This window comes from Leptopilina boulardi, unplaced genomic scaffold (assembly GCF_019393585.1).
Source record: "Leptopilina boulardi isolate dan_hultmark-lab unplaced genomic scaffold, ZJU_Lbou_2.1 LbouV2_285, whole genome shotgun sequence".
Lineage (NCBI taxonomy): Eukaryota > Metazoa > Arthropoda > Insecta > Hymenoptera > Figitidae > Leptopilina > Leptopilina boulardi.
In genome coordinates, this window is record NW_026137846.1 from 1,092,278 (window position 1) to 1,106,602 (window position 14,325).

A 14,325-nucleotide genomic window follows, 5' to 3' on the forward strand; every position below is an offset into this window, starting at 1 on the left:
CATGGGTTCTAGGGGGTATTGGGTATCGCTCTTTCAGATTTTGAGGTCAAAATAGAGATTGGTCGACCAGAAAATACAATATGGCGAATAAAATAAAAAAAAAACCCAAAAAATCATTGTTTTTTTTTTAAACATTTTTTTTGAAGCCGAAAACATTTTTTCTAAGACATCTAACCTATCCTATTGGAGGATAAAATAGTTGTAATTCTGCCTCAAAATGGTTACTCGGGGGTTTTCGAGGTCGCTAATTACGAATCTGAAGTCAGTTTTTCAAAATTCCAAATGGCGAATCCAATATGGCGGATTATTTTTTAAAAATTTATTGAATTTGCTTGAAACTTATTACTCGGGGGTTTTCGAGGTCGCTGATTACGAATCTGAAGTCAGTTTTTCAAAATTTAAAATGGCGGATTGAATATGGCTGTCGAAATTTATAAAAGTTCATCGAATTCACTTGAAACTTGTTACTTGAAGGTTTTTGGGGTCGCTGATAACGAATATGATGTCGGATTTTGAAAATTCAAAATGGCGGATCCAATATGGCGGACGACTTTTGAAAAAACTTCATATATTTGTCTGAAAATAATTACGCGGGGGTTTTTGGGGTCGCTGATTACAAATCCGACGTCAGTTTTTCAAAATTCAAAATGGCGGACGACTTTTGAAAAACTTATTAATTTAAATTAACCTGTTTATCAAAATTATACGTGCAAAAAATGTTTCATTCCATACTTTTTTTTTAGAATTACCAGATTACGAGTTACAAGCCAGATTTTCAGAATTTGACTATTTTAAAAAAATATCTTAAAAATTGTGGAATTTTAAAAATTTGACTTTAGATTAGTTTTCAATAATTCAAAAACTTCTGGATTTAAAATTTAATAAAAAACGAACAATTTTTTAAAAATTCGTTTAATAGATTAAATTCGCACATTTTAAATATGAAAAACTGACGTCGGGATCGTTATCAGCGACCTACAAAGTTACCAAGTAAGTAGTTTCCAGTGATTTTAAATATTTGTCCGCCATATTGGATCCGTCATTTTGAAATTTGAAAAATGGACTTTAGATTCGTATTCAGCGACCTCGAAAACTCCCGAGTAATAAGTTTCAAGCAAATTCAATGAATTTTTAAAAAAATTGTCCGCCATATTGGATCCGCCATTTTGAATTTTGAAAAACTGACTTCAGATTCGTAATCAGCAACCTCGAAAACCCCCGAGTAATAAGTTTCAAACAAATTCAATGAATTTTTAAAAAATAATCCGCCATATTGGATCCGCCATTTTGAATTTTAATAAAATGACTTCAGCTTCGTAATCAGCGACCTCGAAAACCCCCGAGGAATAAGTTTCAAGCAAATTCAATGAATTTTTAAAAAATAATCTTCAGTATTGATCAAATATTATAAAAAAATTTGCGTAACTCATTTTTACACATTGTTACGCATCACAGTGGGCCTTATTGCAAAAAACCTGCCCAAAATCTCTAGATGTGTTTAAAACTGACTGAAATTTGTTACTCGCGGATTTTTTTGGTCGCTGATTACAAATGCGACGTTAGTTTTTCAAAATTCAAAATGGCGGATCCAATATGGCGGACGACTTTTTAAAACAAGTTGTAAATTCAGATGTTCATTACATGAACATTTTGCTTCCTCTTTACGATCAGCAAAAAAATTTGCTTCCTCGTGGAGAAAGCAAAATTTTATTGACAAAATGTCAATTTTTGATTTTTTAACTTTCATTAATTCTTTAAATTTACTTCAAATGTATACTTTATATATATCGATCGATTCGTCTTGACGTAAGGAATACAATTATTTCATATATAAACTTCAATTTAAAAAATCACAAAATTTTATAGCCTAAATGTGAAATTTTGATTTTTTTACTTTCATTAATTCTTTAAATTTACCTTAAATGTATACTTTATATATATCGATCGATTCGTCTTGACGTAAGGAAAACGATTTTATTATATATAACCTTAAATTTTTCTATTTAAAAATTTTTTCGATTAAAAAAAAATTTTTGGAAAAAAGACGATAAAATTTTTTTTTTGGGATATTTTTCAAAATCCTTTGGTCAGATTTGAGATATTAATATGATAAATGTGCCTACCAAATTTTATCTAAATCCATTAAAACCTGTTAAAGTTATCTTCTAAACAAAAAAGGGATCCACACACACACACTTACTTACATACATCCGGACAATTGATCAGGATCTCATATAACATGTTTCTATAAAGAAAAAAATTTGTTTCCGCCACTTTGAAAAGTTTTATAAATGAAAGGACTACAAAGCTTCCTCCACGAGGAAGCAAAATTGATCGAATTTGTCTGAAATTTGTTACTCGGGGGTTTTTTGGGTCGCTACCACCTTTAAAATGATTTAATGCTACAGTTTCGAAAATTTTATGTCCTATTGCTTATTAAGTCATAAGTAAATGTAGTTTATAACAATTTTTGAATTTTTAAAAATTTAATTTTTTAAAAATTTTTTAAAAAATTTTGTTTGCAATTTTGGATCCACCATTTTGAATTTTGAAAAATTAAGTTCAGATTCGTAATCAGTGACCCCATAAACCCCCGAGTAACAAATTTTAGGCTAATGGGATCAATTTTGTAAAAAGTCATCCGCCATATTGAATCCGCCATTATGAATTTTGTAAAACTAAGTTCAGATTCGTAGTCAGCGACGCAAAAAACCCCCGAGTAACGAATTTCAGGCCAATTGGATCAATTTTTTTAAAAGTCATCCACCATATTGGATCCGCCATTTTGAATTTTGAAAAACAAAGTTCAGATTCATAATCAGCGACCTCAAAAACCCCGGAGTAACAAATTTGAGGCCAATGGGATCACTTTTTTAAAAAGTCGTCCGCCATATTGGATTCGCCATTTTGAATTTTAGAAAATTTAAAATTCAGATTAGTAGTCGCAGCGACCCTAAAAACCTTCGAGTGAGAAATATCAGCCAGATTTAAACACATCTATTAGTTAATACTTACTTTTCTTCACAAACTATGCGTCGGACAGTTTAGGTTTATATTTATTATTAATTATACAGTTTTAATGAAGTGTGCAAAGGTTAACTATTTTTCTGTATACTTTTATAATGCATGAGAAGAGATTACAATGAGTTGGGAGCATTTAGAAGCAAAATTCAACATGTGCTTTTCAAATATGTGGTTTTTTGATTTGAGTTACGTTTTAAAATTTAATGTTTGAAGTCATTGCATTCTTTGTGTAAAGGAGGCACACATTCCTGTATGGGTTCAAATTACTTCTTATTAGGTAGATAATATAATCCCGTTGTGCCGTTACTCAAAAACCTTCGTTAAAAAAGTTATATCAGTTTAACTGCTAACTTGTAGAAATTTTGTAAAATTTGTCTCGCAAGTTTGAAGCTACATAGTTTTTATTCAATTTGAGGCACATCATTGTTTCATGGATTTTTTAGTTCTTTACACTCCCACCTACTTCTATTGCAAGCCACAAGAAACATAATGTTTCGTTAAAAAAGTTACAGTCTATAAACTAAAAAAAACAGTCAATATCACACACTATAAACTGTCGATTTCACCACTTTAACTTACGTTCGTCATTTCCTACATAATTAAAAAAATTATTTAACGCATGATACATTTAAAAAGCCCTATAATTGGTCAAATTATGGTATTGAAAAATTATTAAAAAAATTCTTAAGGTATCATAATGAGCGATAACATAAAGTTTAAAAGTTCTAGAGATATGCCCATATATAAAGTATAGTTTTGATTTAAATTGAAAGAATTAATGAACGTTAAAAAATCAAAAATTCACATTTTGGCTATAAAATTTTGTGATTATTTAAATTTAAGTTTATAGATGAAATAATTGTATTCCTTTCATAAAACCGAATCGATTGGTATATATAAAATTTACATTTGAGGTAAATTTAATAAATTAATGAAAGTTAAAAAATAGAAAATACCCATTTTAGCTGAAAAATTTTGTATTTATTTAAATTAAAGTTTAAATATAAAATAATTGTGTTCCTTGCATTAAAACGAATCGATATAATTGTAAATAATTATAAATTATATATTATTTTTCATTAATATTTAGAAATTTCGGTTAAAATATGAATTTTTGATTTTTTAACTTCCATTAATTCTTTAAATTTAACTCAAATCTATAGGTACTCAAATGTTTATATTATTATATTATTTTTGTATGTTTATTTCAATGTTAATGCTTTCTCCACGAGAAAGCAAATTCTTTTGTTGATTGTACAGAGGAACCAAAATGTTCATGTAATGAACATCTGAATTTACAACTTGTTTTATTAACTTTTGTTAGTTAGTTAATTAATTAATATCTTGAACACAAAAATAATACCATCGATTTATTATGACTTAAACAATATTCATGATTTTTTTGCGCTTCAAAAGGAGGGTGAACATGTTTTAATTTTATAAACAAATTTCATTTTTCAAACAAATTGTTTAAAAGTTAGTATTTTTTTAAAATAATTTTTATCTAAAAGTTTAAGGTCTTCTGCGTAAAAAACATTTACAACATTTTTCTCTATTTTTAGTAGGAAAACAGTTATAACTAAATTAAAAAAATATTGCTCAAATTTGTTATTGTAAATATCTCGAAAAATATTAAAAATTTCAAATTCAAAATTTGTACACTTATTTAGCACCACTATCACTACAATTTACTGAATTTTGAGAAAAATCCGAGACACGACCCCGTATTCTCATATGAAATGCCTCATGTATGTGTGAGTGTGTGTGGATCTTTTTTGTGAATACGATATCTTTTACACGTTTTACTGGATTTGGATAAAATTTGGTAGGTTTATTTATGACATAATCTCTCAAAAATGACGAGAGGATTTTAAAAAAAGCCCAAAAACAATTTTAGAGTCTTTTTTCCAAAAAAATTTTTTAATTGAAAAAATTTTTAAATAGAAAAATTTAAGGTGATATATAATAAAATAAACCTTACGTTAAGTCGAATCGATTGGTAGGGGAGACTGGGGCAAACCGGCCATGTGTTAGTTTCTCAGAATTGGTCAAAGTTTAAAATATGTCAATTATAAATTTGAAAAGACTATATTAAGAATAACTCATTTCTTCATTTTGACATTTTTTAATTGTGTTTATGCAATTTTATAAACAAAAGTTTGTTTTTTCGCTTCCGCTAGAAATTTTTACGGATCTGTTCATAAGCAATTTGTGAGAAAATCGTGTAATATTTATTAAAATTGTTTTTTAGGTTTAAAAGGTGCATGCCTCAGTTAAATTTATTGGTATATTATTTAATGATTTTACTAAGCATTTTTTTATACAGGTCTTAATTGTCAAAATGGGCCTGTGGGGTAAACCAGCCTATGTCTGTTTCCCTTGCAACAGAAATTCACGAAGATTACCTATCGGCTAGAAAACTTCGTGCGCGCTTTCGTGAATCTTTGTCCACTTTACGGAGATTTACGAAGTTTTACAAAGTTCAACGACAGACGTTTCTTCGTGAACGACAACAATTAGTTGAAAATATTGGTTTTATAATATATAAGATGTTTCTTTAATTGAAATTTAATCCTATCTTATTATTTTCCTTATTGGAAAATTTTAATTTTTTTTAATTTCCTTATCGATTCGTTTATTGATATTTTCTATTTAGTGACGTTTTCCTTACAATTAATTATCTAAACAAAAAAAAAATAAACTGACTGGTTTGCCCCAGAGGGGTGGCCGGTTTACCTCAGGGGTGGGACAAACCGGTCAGTTTGCAAATTTTTTTAAAATTGATGCAGCAGCTATACAATACATTTTAAGGTACATGTGTCTCTAGGAAAAAGTTTCGCAATTAGATGACCTTTCCAACAAGCTATTATAAAAGGGTTTTCATTAGTTTCTTTAGTTACTAGAGCCTTACAACTGTTAACATGGCCGGTTTGCCCCAGTCTCCCCTATATATACAGTATAGATTTGATTTAAATTTAAAAAATTGTTGATAGTTAAAAAATCAAAAATTCACATTTTAGCTAAAAAAAAGTTTGTGTTTATTTACATTCAAGTTTATATATGAAAGAATTTTATTCCTTGCATTGAAACGAATCGATTGGTATATATAAAGTATAGATTTGATTTAAATTTTAAAAATTAATAAAAAATAAAAAATTCATATTTTAGCTAAAAAAATTTGGGTTTATTTAAATTCAAGTTAATACATAAAATAATTGTATTCCTTGCATTGAAACAAATTGATTCGTATACACCTGGTGGGGTGAAAAAGTCACTTTGCGATTCGGGCAAAATATATTATCAATTTTTGCTTCTGTATGGGTTCAAATCTGTAATTTATAATTGCAGATTTGTACAAACAAAATCATTTGAGACGCATAAATTCAATTATTACAAATACTTATTATTCGATTTTTTGATTCTCAAATTTTTGAACCAGAGACTTTGAATTTGTAATTTGGAATTATATTATTTTGACGTGAAAATCTTAATTAGAGGTCTTAAAAATTCTCCTAAATTAAATTTGAAAGCAATTGGTTACAATAATAGTTAATTCGATTTTTTAACCCTAAAAACAATTTTATAGCTATATCTCAGTTTTAGCTTGTAATTTTTGAAAAATTATTCTAAAATGTGACTAAATAACATTTAATACTCAGGTATAGAAAGTTTAGAAACAATCTATTAAGAAATGAATAATTTGAAAATTTTTCACATTTTTAAAAAAGTAGCACATCTTCTATATAAATTAATATTTTTTAATCAGAAATGGCTAAGATTTTAAGTTAGGTTAATACCTAAGAGACTGCCAAGTTTTACTTCAATTGGTCAAACCGTTGTTGCGTGATACTGGAACAAAATATTCCGGACATACGTAGACACAAATTTTTTAATGGACATTTTTGGACTCCCTGTTCTTTATAACGACAAACTACGTCATAAATTTTTAAATCTGAGCAATGTACAGACAAAAGTTTGATTCTGATTTTATTAATATAGATTAATTAATTGTTGTCGGCATAAGTTTCTATTTTATCTTGTTATATTTTTAAAATTCTTTATAAGCTTCTCGTATTACGCGCGTTAATAGGTATAGTTTTTATTTTTATTTTAAATTTAAATTTAAATAAAAATCTTTGTTAAAGACCTTAAAGAATTCATTTTTTTTACATTTATAGTTTCAATAGTATCTACATTTCACCAGTGCGAGAATTATAATATTTCTAATTTCGTGTCATTAATGTGAACTGTCAAAATAACCATTAACGACAATTTGAAATCTTTGTTAATTGATATTAAAAAAGAGCTTGGTGGTAAACTTGACACAGTTGAAAGTGATATAAAAGTGCTGGTGAAGGAAAATGCTGCCCGTAATGAGGAGATCTCACTCATGGTTAAGAAGGTCAACGAACTCGAGACAAGAAAGATTTTTTGGAAAATAAAATTCTTAACTGCGGATTAAAAATCGACTCCCTCCTTAACAAAGAGAGGGCTAAAAATGTCATTTTATTCAAGGTTAAATACACGATTGCTGAAAACGAAAATCTGCTCAAGACGGTTCGAGATATTTTCCATACCGCTGAAGTTACTTTGAAAATGAGGGACAAAAACAGGGAAAAGTGGTCTCTATCAAAGGCAGATACTTGGTAATGGATAACAAATTCTATGATGCAGTTACGGTCTCGGAATATTTACGCTCAACTAGTGAAGATACCACTGTAAACGAAAAGGATCAACAAGTGAGAGTGTCTAGTGAGAGTGACGATTCCACCCATGATTCCACTCCCAACCTCAACAACAAAAGATCTAGAACACAAACAAACAAAAAGAATGGTGATAATAAGAAAATTAAAAGTCAACCGGTTTGAGATACCAGAGAAAACATTTCTACCTATCTTAGTAAGCTGATTCGAAATGAAAACAATAATGATTCAGAGGTGTCATAGCGGACAGAGAACCTGACGAAGATTGTATTTTAGAATGCCAGGGGATTGCGAAACTTGCCAGATATACTACCAACGATTAATGAGGCGGATATTGTGTGTATCAACGAGACTTGGGTTGACTACGATCCAACTTACTACATGGCATCTTACCTTAAGGGTTTTGATGTTATTTACAGCTCGGCATCAAGGACAGCACTAAGAGGGAGAGCGAAGGGAGGACTCATCGTCACCTTTCATAATAGTAAATATGTCGCCGAAAAACTTTATTCTTCAGATGATTGTATTTTTATTAAATTTGTAAATAAGAATTTTAAGTTTATAGTAGGTTTTGTATATGCTGGCCCAAATGCTGATTTTGCTAATTTTTTAAATGTTCTTCACGATCAAATTAATATTGTTATATCTAAATTCCCGAATCTGACATTGTACATAGGAGGAGATTTTAGTTCTAAAGTGGGGAGATTGAATCAATTACCACACGAGTTTTTACCGAAAAATTTATTTATTAGTCAAGAAAGAGATAGTTTAGACATAAAACATGATAAAAGGGGAGTTAATTTAGTTACTGGTATGGAAAATAGTGGCCTCAGTCTTGTTAATGGCAGATCCCGGAGTGACAACCCAGCAAATACATTTGTCAGCGGTGTTGGTAGATCTATAATTGACCTGGTATGGTCGAACCTTAATGGTTTGGACTTCATAGTTGATTTGCAAGTGATCACTATTGTCTCGAATTCGGATGATTTCCCGGTTGTTATTAGTCTCTGTAATAATGTCAAGCTATCGTCCTCAACCTCAGGCCTCAAGTGGAATAATAATCTTTTAGATGAGTTTTCCGAGCTTATGCAGTCTTGGGAATACCAATCGGCTGAAGTCGATATAGGCTCAAAAGATATTGATTTTATTGAAGAATGGGGAGATAATTTAATTAATGTAATTACTGTAAATGCCAGGAAATTGGGATTGATTAAAAAGGTGCTTTCAAATCATTCTCATACTGTGTCATTGATACGCGATGAACTTTTTGCTTGTGTGAGTGTCAGTGACCCACTCCTTGAGGCACCCATCACAAAGTGGGATGTCATTCGCAGTCTCAATAAATGCAATAACAATAAATCTCCTGGGTTGGACGGTGTCTCTTTTGAATTCTTAAAGAACCTGCCTGATAATGGTATTGAATATTTAACTTTGTTATTTAATCGGGTCTTGGAATCGGAAAGGGTCCCGACCTCTTGGTCAAAAGTTTTATTGAAAATGATTTTCAAAAAAGGCGATTTAAAAGATCCAAATAATTATCGGCCTATTGCTCTAGTAAATCACGTAACTAAAGCTTTTACACAGGTTTTGCTAAGTAGAGTTAATGAATGGGCTGAAAATAATTCACTTATACCGGAGTATCAGGCGGGTTTTCGAAAGAATAGGAGTTGTGTTGATCACATATTTACGCTAAATGCGATCATTCAGAAACGGTTAGATATGCCCCGAGGAAAGTTATTCGTCCTGTTCGTGGATTTCAGGGGCGCCTTCCCGTCGGTCTCTCACGACTTGCTGTGGAAAAAGCTTTATAATTTAGGACTAGGTAAAAAATTACAGGAATATTAAAAAATCTTTATTCTAAGGCTACCATAGCGGTTGGGGGATCGGCGGGGATTTCGGAGCCGGTGAGATTCACGAGGGGTGTCCTCCAGGCCGAGGTTATGAGCCTGATTTTGTTTACTCTTTTCATCGCGGACATCGAGGAATTTTTAAGGAAAGAGGGTATCAGGGGTGTGTCGCTGAATCACTTAACTCAGATTATCCTTTTGGCCTTTGCAGATGATATAGCCCTGCTCGCGGATTCAGCTATTGAAATGAAAAAAATTTTGAGAGCTCTTCATAAATATTGTCAATTAAACAATTTGAATATTAAAATTAGCAAGACCAACATAGTAATCTTCAAAAAAGGAGAACACGGTCATGATAAAAAAATATGACTCGTTTTATATTGAAAAAGATAAAAAATAATTCAGATAGCCTCGAGCTATGTATATTCCAGTCCAGTCAAAGTCCACAAGGGTGGAATTTGCCAGGAAGCCACCACATAATTTTCCAAGGGACATCATCACCGAAACACCCAAGGTTAACTTGTGTTTTTCTTTGTCGGGTCCATTTTGAGTCTTGTAAGTAAAGTGACAGTGGTTCCCGACCAGCTCGGTATGGACAGAGTGATATTTTTCTCAAAGCGACATTTTACATATTTTATTTTTTTACATTTGTGGCCACTATTTTAAACACGTACCCACACTTACACGAATATTTTCTAATAGCATCTTATAGTAAATAACTAATTGTTAAATAAAAAATATATTATATAGCACACAAACATATATACAACACACACACATATATCATAATGTTTACTCTTTAGGGTTATTATGTTAAATAAACAAAATATATTGATTTTTAATGGTTGTGTTCAAGAAATAATATATCTTACTCAATTCTTAAAATTATCTATTTCAAACATTTTGTACAATTTCAGAGTATTTCAGAGTTTAGGTAAATGCTGTAGAACCTTTTCACGTCTGGCGTTTTATTACTTTGTTTTTTCCAAATTATGCAATTCTAGAAGTGCAAACCTATTAGGCATCGGTACCTAGAGTACATGACTCATTTTTACACCTAAATGTATCCCTTCCTAATTGCAATTTAGTCAGTACCTTCTGAGCATTCGTCCTGAGCACATCCTTTTGTCTCTCAACTATACATTTTGAATAAATAAAATTATCTTGTACTTGGATTTTCAATTATTTACTTTTGCACCCGATCACCAAAGTGGTGACCCCTATGTGATTTGTTGCTTACGTTAATTTACGTGTGATTTGTGCAAATTGTTAAAATTTTGTTTTAATCGTGTTAGAGCAAGATGGTGGTTCTCATTGGCGAAACAGGATTAAAGGATTGCAATCAACAAATGAAAGTGAAAGATATACATGTGTCACGAACGCGTTGGACCCAAAGGTTGGATTAGAAGTGCGTGATGTAATTGTTATACTGCCCCCAATAATCCATATACTATACTAAAAACACAAATTCTCAAGCGGTTGAGTGCATCTCAAGAAGAAAAACTAGTCGGTTATTAGAATTGGAAGAAATGGGCGACAGAAAACCTTCGCAGTATTTATGTCATCTCTAAACTCTTGCGGGTACTACTGTACCGGACACAATGTTGCGAACGATGTTTAAAATTACTCTTTGCGCGTTTACGGGAATATGGTGTAGTTATCAATCCGTCGTAGTGTATTTTTGGACAAAGTGAATGGAAGTTCTTAGGATACCTTTTCAGTGGCAGTGTTATTCAACTTTTACCGGAAAAGGTACTCCTTGACAGATTCGATATCTTGATTTTATCGGACAGTTTTCCACTGATATTCAACATGTTACAGGTGAGGACAACGTTGTTGCAGATGCGCTTCCCCGAATTGAAGCAGTAGAACCTGTCTTGGACTTAAAAATGCTTGAAAAAGCACAAAGGGATGATCAATAGTTGAGGGTGATGAACAATGATTCCTCTTCAGGATTGGAACTTAAATTAATAAGAATGCCGGAAGCTGATGCGTCAATTCTATGTGATATATCTACATCCTCAGCAAGACCATCATGCCGATGTCGGAAGGATGCAGGTACTGCCTGACTTGTGTTGCAAGATTCTCCCGCTGGCCGGTGGCTATTCCAATGGAAGATCAAGAAGCTGAGACGGTCGCTCGAAAATTTTATACTCATTGGATGACAAAATTTGGAACTCCATTAAGGATTACATCTGATCAAGGACGACAGTTTGAATCACACTTGTTTCGTGAGCTGAATCAACTGACAGGCGCATCCCACTACCGCACTATGGTATATCATCCAGCAGCCAATGGAATCGTGGAAAGATTTCACCCTCAACTAAAAGCAGCAATTAAGTGTCATCAACACTCACGTTGGACTGAAATCTTACCGACAGTGTTGCTTGGTATTAGAGTAGCATGAAAGGACGATCTCCGTTCAACAGCAGCAGAAATGGTTTATGGGCAAACACTTAGATTGCCTGGCGAACTTCTGACATCATTATTACAATCAACTACAGCGACAGCAGAATATGTTCAAACTCTCCGCAATCACGTTGAACAGCTGCGTTTAGTCAACGGAAGCAGACATGGAAAACGGCGAACATTTATTTTCAAAAGTAAATATGAGGCCCATTCAAAGTTGTATTAAGATCTAAGAAAGCCTTCAAAATCAACATGAACGGTAGAGAAGTCACGGTCTCTATTGATAGGTTCAAAAAAACCTATGTTATGGAAGACAATGACGATAACAACGAGGGAAGCGACGAAGAGGAGACTGTTGAGATAATTCTCAACTCAAATAATGTTCCTGTACGACAAGTGTCACGTGAGCCACCAGCTAGAATCGAAAGATTATTATTTTTTTTATTTTATTTTTCTTTGTTTTTTGCTCTGCGGTTTTCTCGATTTAATCAACGATGTCAAACGTTGGTAGCGACGACGTTTTGACCGACGATGGTCCCAACCAGGAGCATCGGCCGGCGCCGCCCCCAGGAGAAACAACGGTTTTCACCAAATGCTTAAATTACCCGGTTTTTACCACAAAGAACCTACAGTTTTAGATTTCGATACGGTAATGATGATTAGTGATATTATTACTCAGGTAACCCAACCTAATGATATTTACACGCAAATTAAACAAAGATTAATTGCGAGTTATGCGGTTTCTTCTGAATCGCGTCTGAGACAATTATTAAAGGGCGAGTTGTCGGAAGAGGGTAAACCGTCGTTAATATTAAATCGGATTAAAACACTCAGTCAAGGAAAATGCGGAGAGGATATAATTAAAACCGTGTTTTTGGATCAACCGCCCAGCAGTTGCCGTTCAGCGTTAGCCCTGAGTGAGGTTAAAGAATTTGAAAAACTTGTCGAATTAGCACACCGCTTCGTCGAAGCCTCCAGTCAGGCTAGTTACTCGGTCGCGGCCGTTTTATCTAAAAATTCACATGATACTTTGGTGAAAATGATCGAGACGTCGTCCACAAAGGTTGACGCCATTTCTGCTTCTAGTAGATTTCGTCCAGCTCAGCGCTCCAATATCTATAAAAATAGAAACAGAAGTAAGTCTGGAAACAGAAAATTTAACAATAATAATAATAACCATTTTAATAAAAATTTTAGAAAACCATTTGCTAATCAAAATAACAATGTTCAAGGAAATAACGGGAATGATTCTCAATTTTGTTTTTATCATGGCAAGTTCAGGGATAAAGCACACAATTGCGTTCTACCTTGCGCTTGGCAAGCCGGTACATCCTCGGAAAACTAAAAGGGCCCCTTCAAGTAAATATGATAGATAATCTTCCGTGTTCAAAACGTTTATATATTCAGGACCGTAATACAGGGTTAAAATTTTTGATAGACAACGGTTCTGATCTGTCAATAATCCCGGTAAAGCCTCAAAACGCCGTTAAACCATCCGATTATGTTATTTATGCTGCAAATAACGCGCAGATAAATACATACGGATGTCGAAAATTAACAGTAGATTTTGGAATAGGCGACATTTACCTTGGGAGTTTTTTACTGCCTCGGTACCTTACTCTATAATTGGAGCCTATTTTTTTAAACAGTTTTTAGTCTAACTGTCGATTTGAACAATCGGAAGCTCATTGACATCAATTCTGGGGATTTCCTCCCGACAAGCTTTACAATTGCAAAAGTGCATTTTAAAGCTTTAATGGCAACTGGAAAGTGTCGACCGTCGAGCGCAGCCTATGCTTCTCCCATCCACATGGTCAAAAAAAGTGATGGTCAGTGGAGGGTTTCTGGAGACTATAGGCTTCTTAACACTGGAACTGTTCCGGACAAATTTCCGATATCGTACTTGCACGATTTTGCAACTAATTTATACGGTGGAGAAATTTTTACTAATCTAGACTTTCACGCGGCCTACCCGTCTTTCTTGACGACATACCGAAAACCGCAGTAATAACAACGTTTGGGCTTTTTGAATTTTTGTTTATGTCATTTAGCTTAAGAAATGCGTGACAAAGGTTCTAAAGGTATATGTTTAAAGCCCTTGGCGATTTAGATTTTATTTTTGTTTACCTTGATGACATTGTCATAGCTTCCAGAAATGTTCAGGGGCATGAGGTGCATTTCGACACAGTTTTCAAACGTCTCTAAGAATTTTCTCTTAAAATTAATCTTAAAAAATGCATTTGCGGACAAAGTAGCATCGAATTTTTGGGCTACCGGCTTGATAAGAACGGTTTTGGTCCCACTCCAGAAAAGATTCGGGCAATAACCGATTACGGAAAACC

General features: G+C 32.7%; 2 protein-coding genes across 13 annotated transcripts in view; both read left to right on the forward strand.

Annotated features, from left to right (window-relative positions):
- The window catches only part of LOC127282168 (tumor protein p53-inducible nuclear protein 2), a 381,620-nt gene extending 370,114 nt beyond the window's left edge, over positions 1 to 11,506 (forward strand). Inside the window, exon 5 of the transcript XR_007843156.1 lies at positions 11,497 to 11,506. The gene's annotated coding sequence lies outside the window, so the exon portion shown is untranslated. The remainder of the gene's footprint in view (positions 1 to 11,496) is intronic.
- The window catches only part of LOC127282162 (liprin-alpha-1), a 648,576-nt gene that overhangs the window by 41,298 nt on the left and 592,953 nt on the right, over positions 1 to 14,325 (forward strand). The gene's annotated exons all lie outside the window — the stretch shown is intronic.